The sequence below is a fragment of the Zingiber officinale genome, chromosome 4A, assembly GCF_018446385.1.
Source record: "Zingiber officinale cultivar Zhangliang chromosome 4A, Zo_v1.1, whole genome shotgun sequence".
In the NCBI taxonomy this organism is placed as follows: Eukaryota; Viridiplantae; Streptophyta; class Magnoliopsida; order Zingiberales; family Zingiberaceae; genus Zingiber; species Zingiber officinale.
The window spans coordinates 145,428,943-145,438,308 of record NC_055992.1 but is presented as its reverse complement, the minus strand read 5'-3'; the positions used below and the strand labels follow the sequence as shown (position 1 = coordinate 145,438,308).

Here is a 9,366-nt window from a genome sequence, read left to right as displayed (position 1 = left end):
AAATTAGTGAATTGTTATTTTTATCTTTCTCCCGCACTACTAATCAAGACCAAGTCTTGGAACAGTTGTTATTGTTTGTTTTTTTTTGTGTAAGATTTTTTTTAATGGCCCACCAAGAAGGCTACATCACAGCTCATCCATCTCTTTTCTCCAGCAAAGACTTCGGCTACTGGAAGAGTCGAATGGAGTAGTATCTGAAGACAGAGGTAGATATGTGGATCATCATTCAAACGGGCTTCTTCCTACCAGTCGACAACACTGGAGTACTTGTGTCATGCAAAAATTGGGACACACACCTGATGAAAAAGATAGAAGATGATGCAAAAGGCAACTCGAACCCTACAATGCGGACTAACCAAAGATGAGCTGAATCGAGTCATTCAGTAGTGCTACGGATCTTTGGCAAAAGTTGATCAAACTTCATAAAGGAACCTCTGACGCTAAGGTATGTAAGAAAGATTTATTGTTAAATAAATTACATAGCATCAAAATGCAGAACAGAGAATCAACAATTCAACTATACGTCCGGATCCAAGATCTGCTGAACGATCTCCACGCGATCGGACAAAAAATTGGAGAATCGTGATGTCATCAGGTACGCGCTGAATGCTTTTCCGAGAAATACCCTATGGGCATTGATGGTAGATGCTTACAAAGTATCCAAGGATCTTTCAATTATTAGATTAGATGAATTATTTTCTGATTTTGAGTTACACGAACAGATTAATGCACGTACATCGAGAAAAGTATTGTGTTGGCTGTAGGTACAAGCAAGACGAAGGAGACTAGAAAGAAGTACCAGATCAAACCCGAGTCTGGAGATGAATTAGACTCAGACAAAGATGATATCACCACCAAACTAGTCAAACTAGTTCGGAAAACACTAAGCAGAAGAAGGTGACTCAATTGAATATGAAGGTCAAGTCTAGAGTTACCTGCTATAACTGCAACAAAAAGGGACACTACAAACTTGACTGTCCAAACCAAAAGCAAGGAAAAAGGAAGGTGTTGAAGGCAACATGGTCCGAGTCATCAGAAGAGTCGGACAAAGAACACAAGCAAACAAGCTTCCTCGCTCTACCGGTACAAGCGTAAGTTGCCGAAATCGAGTCCAAGTCTGAAAGCGAGAGTGAATCAGAAATCGAGTCCGACAGAAACCATGGATCCATATCCATTTTCGAAGGGCCAAATAACATTGTAAGTTTCCTAATTTCTAGTACTCAGATAGATGACTTATAAAATTTAGTTTCATATTTATTAAGAAAGTTGGCCAAATCCAATGTTCGGATCAAGTCACTCCAAAAGGAGGTAACAACCCTTAAGGAAGCGACTAACTCAAGTTCTTTGACTAAATCCCCAAGTCTAATATAACTAATCAAGTTGGACTTGGTCAATATTAGATCCCCAAGGATCAAATCCACTGCCTTGATAGACCCTATCGAGACTATGATCCAGGGGGAGCCAATAGAAAGATCATTTTTATCATTAGATAGATTTTTTTTATTCTTACTTTACTACTTTCACTATACATGCTTAGACTAGGGTAGATAAGACCTAGGCTTGATTCACACTTGACTAGTTAGACCTAGGATTTTTTGAAAGGAAATTAAATATTCAATTTTTTGAAAGGCTTTGTCTAAAAGTGGTGGATGATCTCATACCCAAGAAAGCCTAGTACCTCGCCACAGCCTGGAAGCGAATCATTGAAATAAATATTTAATTGACTAACTGTAAAACCTTAGTCTAACTTAAATATAAATTAATCCTTATATGATAATTTAAATTGAAGATTAAATTAACCATCTCACAAAACTATTAAGGTTCCCTGATTGAAAATCTAGAAAAGGGTGAGATGGATCTAAGTTTAAAATATCAAGTAGTTAACCAAACCCAAATTAATTAAACTCACTCAATTAAAATTAGAAATTCAAACTTATATTTTAAAATTAGAAATTTAAACTTATTCAAAAGTTAAACTTATATTCTAAAATTCAAAATTCAAACTTATTCAAAACTTAAACTTATATTCCAAAATTTGAAATTCAAACTCATTCAAAATTCAAACTTATATTTTAAAATCTCAAATGTAGTATTTTTAAAATCTAAATTTAACTTAAATTATTTTTGAAATATACTTCAATATCATAAATATATTTCAAAGTTGAAGATAAAATCAACTTAACTTAACTCCGTTTCACACACGCTCATTAGTTGAACATGCTTGATAACATAGAATGAGTGAGATAGAAAATTAGGAAAATAAATAATGACTTTTATGTTCTTCTTATTTTACATGCTTGGACTATAGGATACCCTAAAAAACACTTATTTTTGGCATTAATTAAGGAGGAGTAAAATGAAGGTTAAGGCATTAATTCTTTTTGTTGAAGCATTGTTTTCCAAGGTTTCAAAGTTATTTTGTAGAAAAAAATTCAATTTTTTATTGTTTAACTATTTTTGTATCTAGAAAAATAAGTTTTTATCAAAATAAAAGCTAAGCTTTTATCAAAGTCATTTTAAACCCTATTTTTTTTTTATTAAAATCTCTTTTCAAAAAGCTAAATATTTGATAAAGTATTTTAGCTAAGTATTTTTACAAGAAAATCTTTTTCAAAGCTAAAAATTTATCAAAATCATTTTAAAAGCTAAATTTTCATCAAAATCTTTTGAACGCTAAGTACTTGATAAAAGTTTTTTAAAAAGAATTTAGCTAAAGATTTTTTGGTAAACCCTAAGTCACTTTCAAAGTTTAAAAATTAGCTAAGTTTTCCTTCTTCTTAATTAAAGTTTCTTTCTCCCTCTCTTAGTATTTTTTTTTTGATATATGTAAAAGAGGGAGAGAGAGGTTAAAGTTAAGTTAAACATAATCTTTATGAAAGGGGGAGCATAAATTTTTTTCTTTTTTCAAATTATTATTCCTTTAATTATTATTATATTTTACTTAACTTTGAATTAGGTTGCCATAATAAAAAAGGGAGTGATTATTGGTGTAGGGAGCATCAGATGATTGAACCTAAGTTTTGATTATGGCAAAGTGTCCAAAGTTAAGATGTCTTATTATCTAACAAATATGAATGAGCTTGCAGGAAAGTCTTAAGTATTTTTAGGCAAAAGTCCTGGTGTATTCTAGGCAGGTAGAAAACCCTAAGGGGAGATAGCCCTAGGTCCTAGGGGAGGTAACCCTAGGCGATGGAAAGTTCTAACTGCGCTTAGGCAAGATGAAGTCTTGGTGGGTTGAGCGCTTTGGGCGAAATCTTAAAGTCAAGGACTCTAGGTGAAAATTCTGGTGGTTGCGAATGAGGTGGAAGTCTGGACGAGTAGGGGATCGGACGTCTAGTAGAAAAGTCCTGAAGACTTAGACGTTAAGCAAAAGTCTAGTCGGTCTGAATGACCAGTCTAACAAAAGGTAAATTCTCCTGAGAGGAGTAGGTGAGGATGTGTTACCTGAAGAGGGAACAGTAGGCGTCGATTCAACCTAGAGTTTCAGAGAAATTTAAAAGTTAGAATCGGACAGTCCGGAGGCTGTCAAAATAATTTATTATTTCATATTTTGTTGTGCTAACTCTATTTTGCAAGATATATTTTGTATTTGGACTAATATACCTTGCAGGAAGTGAAAAGCACAAAAGTGCCTCGGGTGAACTGTGTTCAAGGCGCCTTCTATGGAGATTGAAGGTGCCTCCAATGAACAGTGTTCAAGGCACCTTCCATGGAGCTTGAAGGCGCCTTTGGAGAGATAAAATTCGTAGAACACGGATGTTATCGATGACTGAAGTTGTGGGGATAAGAATCAAGCTAGAGGTGTCTTCCATGGAGGCTGAAGGCGCCTTCAACTGCCTATTTAAGATAGGTTCGAGTAGATCCTTAATATAACTTGATCTTCACAATCTTTCTATTGTGCACCGCTCAAAAGATGATCCGACAAAGCTGTAATGCAACTCTAATAACCGGAAGCCCGAAATTCTTTTTTCATAGTTGTCGGTATACATTCAATTATTACACTTATACAATTGTACTTGTAATTTCTAGATTGATAGTAAATTGCCCAAAGTAAAACTCAACGAGTGTGGACCTTGGAGTATGAGTCGTCACAGGCCCCAAACCAAGTAAAAGAAACTTGTTAGCGATTGCTTTTGATTTGTTCTTTTCCGCTGCATTATTACTCTATGTTTTCCATAAAACGTGAAAAAGCCATGAATGCTATTCATCCCCCTCTAGCGCTTCTCGATCCTACATAGTGGCTTCATCGATAGTGGAATTAGCGGTTCCACTATCAAGAAAAACATGAAGCGTAAATTTATGACCTTGGATATTGATCGAGCACTTGATGCGAACGTTAGTGGTTCTTCTGATATTACAGATACGTAGGGGATTTTATAAAAACTAAATCTGTATATGAGTTTGTCTTGGTGAGTGTAAGTACTTTTCCTTTGTCTTCAAGCATAGAAGAAATGGAGGCTAGCCTTAGAGTGGCTATCTTTGCTTCTAGCAAGTTAAGTTGAGTTTCCAATACGAATACCCTAGTTTCAAGCAGTATGTTTTGTGTACTACCTCAAACTTGATGAGTAACAAGTATGATGATAGAAAAGATTTCTTGCAAGAATAGGTTATATATTTGTTTTTTACAAATTTTGCAAGTTCCTCTTTTGTCTATGGTTGTGTAGAAACCATAAGTAAAATAGGGAATATTGTCTATTCCAGTTTTTAGTGTCCAATCATGAGGATATTCGGGTAAGTTGGGTCGCCTTATAGTAACCGTATTTGGGTTGGACTATGTGAACATTAGGTTCAAATCATCGGGAGAGAACAGATCCTCCCATTGATATGATAGTGCATCCATTTCTTGATGAAAATGGTCATATGGATATGTTGCTATACATGGATTGTCTAGGAATGAATTCATCGGGGTATAATCAAAAGAAGATTGTATATCCGCAATCTCTTCTACAGATACTATGGAATAGATAGAGGAAGTATCATAAATATCTAATTATATTTCTACTAAGTCTAAATTAGTACAAGTGACTAATTTAACCTCTTTTGTGTATAGATTCTTTTTGTTAGGGCATGCAGAAGACAAATGTCTTGATTCATTACAAGCAAAACAAGTGATAGTGTTCTCATATGTTTTTTTTGTTTAAACTTTCAGACATGTTTATCTTTATTTAAATAGGTTTCTTTTCCCTACTCTTTCATACATAGTATGTTTTTCTGAGCTTAGTGTTAAGTTTAGGTTGTTGTGGCATAGGTTTTCTAGTGGACCTAACAGACCTTCTTTTCTAACATTGTCTATGTTGATTAAGCTCATATTATTGCAGAGTATACATTTGGCTACAGAAGCCATACTGTTGATTTTTTAAGCTGTTTCTGTATTTAGATGTACGTGCATTTGTCTTTAAGTATTGATATGATATGTTGTATGCGTACCCCTATATTATTGTATTGGGGTGCTATTTTTATGTCTGTCCATGCCTTATGAATTTCTTTTCCTAGATCGCCTAGTAGTTGCTAAATAGCCTTTCTCCTAGTTCAGGTTTATAATAATTTTCCGAGACTATTGTAAGTACGAGGAAGTCATTACAAAATAGTTTAGTCCAATTCCAGCTAAATAGTTGGAGTTATTCCAAATCTCTCATAGCTTCCCTCTATTGTAAATCTAAGCTTGTATTAGCATCTTTGGCTGTAAATAACGTATGGATGGTATTGTAAAAGTTTAATATGTTGTTACCTTGGGAGGCTATATGAGCTATTTCTTTTGAGAAATTTGTTTTATAAGCTTCCCAAGCAGCTCAAGCAACATTGCCTAAATAATTTTCTCCTACCCTCATCATAGCTTCTCCTGTTTCTATGTCAAGTTCATGTCTTGCTTGGTAATCTCCTTTGATAGATACAATTCATTGTTCTAAGTAGGTATCATACATTTGTGGATCATCACATTCAGCTATGTTTAGAAGTAATGAGTTTTTTTTTTCCAAAGTAGGTTATTTTGGGTGGCATTATTTTGCCTATGGTTGGAAGTAAAGGATTATCATTTGTATATGGAGTTATTTTTGTCTGTGGGGGATGTCTTTCTCCATAATCCATTGTTCTCATTGAACTTTTAGGGTATTGGACTTGTAATGGTTGTGGTCTCAATGTGCCTGCATTACTAGATTTTGCAGGATTCATAAGATTGACTTCTGCCCATTTTTTAGCAATTGTATTTTGTTCCTCATCAAAATATAATTCCCAATCTTTATCAAGTTTATGTTGTTTTTCAAAGTGTTCAAGTTCCACTAGGTCTCTTAGAGTTAGGTGGATTGTTATTTCTGTGAGAATGTATATGAATTCATGTAAGTCATCAAAAAATCCTTGTTGTGATGAGTAATTTATATTGTATGTTTGTTGGTCTAACATATTGTTACTAGTATTTTCAATATTCATTAGATTGACATTATCATCTTCTTTGTTTTCCTCATTGTGTGATGTGGAGGGTTTATAATTATTAAATCTAACTATTGAGCCACCATGCCTATCGTTATAGATTATTGAGTCTGTTGGTTGAAGAGTTTGTGGTTAAGTGTTTAAATCTAAATTGAGGCTCCAATCTAGTCCTGCTAAGATTTCTAAAGAGAAGTCTTTAGTTTTTAAGAAATAAATTCCTCTTATAGTAAGGGCTTCAACGATGTTATGTATTTGTATCATTAAACTATTATTAATTTGAGTCATTATCTTAACTAAGAAAATTATATCAATTTGTATATTATGTTTTTAGAAATTTCCATATCCTTTTGCTTGAATAGTGATTTTAATATGTTTGATGAAGTCTAAAATAGTCATATTGAAATTTGGATAGAAGTACATAATTCCCAAGTCACTATTCATGTCTACCTCAATAAGTTCTATAATTGTCTTTTCATTATCTGAGAATCGAGAGTCATAGAGGACTAAAAATACTTTAGCTCCTATGCTTTTTCTCATTAATCCTCTAAGACTGAACACAATTAGTCCTAAGTGGATATAATTATGTCCACGCTGTAAGAGTGTTCTTGCAAGCTCTTTAGTCATAAGGTTTAATCTTTCTTCTCCTCCATCAAAAGATGAAGAGGCTATCTCCTATGATGTCTATAAAGTGCTGTAGAAAAGGGTAATATTCCTTGGTTGTATAGTCTTCTAGGATTAAGTGAATTTAATTGTTCATTGAAAAATGTTACTAAGTTTCTTTGTATATCTATCATTTCTTCCAATTGACACGTGAATATACTATTACACTGTCTAGTTATAGTATTTATCTAGGGATTTGTATTAGTTTTTGTTTGTCCTCTCACTGTTTGTGAGGTTCTTGCAAATGATTCAGTTTGAATTCTTGTCAAACTCATTTTGATGAATAAGTTAGGAATGAATAAGTTTAGGTTGTCTTCTGGGGATTATATTTTCAGTGGATAACTTACTTAGGTCTTTTGTTAAGTTATCTAAGCTTTCTCTCCACTCTGTGGCTTTGGTTATCTTTTGTATTTGTGTTTCTACTTGGGGTAGTTTGTTTTCTAATAGTGTAAGTCTATGGTGTAATGATGATAATAGTGCTAGTATGGTATGATTTTGTTGAATTAAAACTTGATCTCCTTGTCTAGTAACTTATAGTTTACTATACTCATTATCTTGATTTTTGGAATATTGTTTAGAAAATTCTAATGCTTCTTTGTAGTATGAATTTTCAAAGTTTAGTTTGTTCATTTATATTTTATGTCTTCAAGGGTTTTATGTAAAATACCGGAAAATAGGCGAATATGAATAAAGGAATTTTCCAGAATTTTTGGAAATTTTTCAGGAATTTTTCGGAGACCGTATGGACGAGTTTACGAGGATAGAAACGGGGCCCAGGGAAAGCCTGTTTAGGTTACCCAATTTAAGTGAGGGAAAGTTTTATTTTTCCTTTTTGCTTTCTTTTTTCTTTATTTTGTTTTTTCTTCTCCTTTTCTATCGCCGTGTCCCCAAGCTTCCCCCCCCCCCCCGGGGCCTTCTCTTCCTCTCACGCGTGCCCTAACCGGCGCCGCAACCGCCGCTGCCTCCCTCTCCTCTGCCCGACGTCGACGACACCCGGGAACAGAGAGTCGGCGATTGAGCATCTCCTCCCTCCCTCTTCCTTTCTTCTTCTCTGTCTCTGCCACTGAGGTCGGGATGCGCCGCCGCCCCTCTCGGCCGGAAACTATCTCCAAGCCGAAGCCCTAGCCGCGGTGAGGTCTGAGCCACCACCCGACACCTTCTAGCGCAGTCGACGCCTCTCCGCTGAACGCCGAAGACCACAGCAGGTGCCTAGGTGTCGCCCTAGTTTCCGATCGTTGATCACCAGATTCGCTAAGTCATGCCCTAATCACTGCTTGCCGCCACCAGGTTCTGCCGAGCTACCCACTTAGACCTAGAATCGTTGATTTCCTCTTCCCTTACATCTCTACTTTGGTTGATGAGGATCAGTTCCAACAAGGAGGAAGAACTGGGCATTGATGCAGTTTTCTGTAGTTTTGGCAGAAGATCGTTGGCAGCAATATTCTCCAACAAGCAGTGACATCTGTTTTACTTGGCTGTGGATTAACAGGAGAGGTTTTGGGTTGAAGGTAAGGTGTTAGGAATTTTGGTTCTTGCTATAGCTCAAATTCGAACTAATGGTTGGGCTGGTCACTGGGGCACCAGTCACTGTTTTCTGACAGCTCACATATCCGGCAGTGACCTAACAGTTGGGCACTCAGTTTTGGGGTTTGTTGATTTGTTGCGGTGATCTTGATTCGGCTAAGGATTTGAAAGAAGTGAGGTAAGGGTAGTTAATTGATCTATGTTGTTAATTGTGGTTTGAATCAGATGTGGTAATTAGTTGATCATGTGTAGATTGATTAAATTTAGAATTAATCTAACGAAATGATTAGGGTTAAGATAATTAACCCTAGTCAACTATTGGATTTAATTTAGGAGTATAAATTGAGGTTATGTGATTAGGGTTTTACCCTAAATTAGTCTTAGGGATTTTATTTAGCTATGTTTATGAATGTAGCTAAATAAAATATTTATGTTATTTGACGCAGGACTCTGATTCGGGACGAGCATCTCGACGTCGGATTTGGATCGAATTGGATCCTTTCTATTGGAGGCGGGTACCTCTTGACTTATCTTTATGATATTGTCTATTGGATATGCATAGTATTTTATAGCTGCAAGCAATGATCATGTTTGCCTTGGTATGACACGGTTTGATACCCATAGCATGATCTGTTGGCCGTTTGTTATGTATCCATGTTTACGTTTCAGGATTATTGCCATGAGTACCTTGGTTCCTAGAGTAAGTGGCATACCATACCTACTGAGGTTCGGACTAGGTTCAGGATTTTATTTTCTAGC

General features: G+C 35.4%; 1 long non-coding RNA gene across 1 annotated transcript; it reads left to right on the top strand.

The window, feature by feature from the left end:
• The first annotated feature begins 8,013 nt into the window (after positions 1–8,013).
• LOC121973752 lies at positions 8,014–8,933 on the top strand. The gene is made up of 3 exons (XR_006109744.1): positions 8,014–8,370; positions 8,452–8,591; positions 8,668–8,933. It is a non-coding gene; the product is annotated as an uncharacterized LOC121973752 (long non-coding RNA).
• Positions 8,934–9,366: the final 433 nt, after the last annotated feature.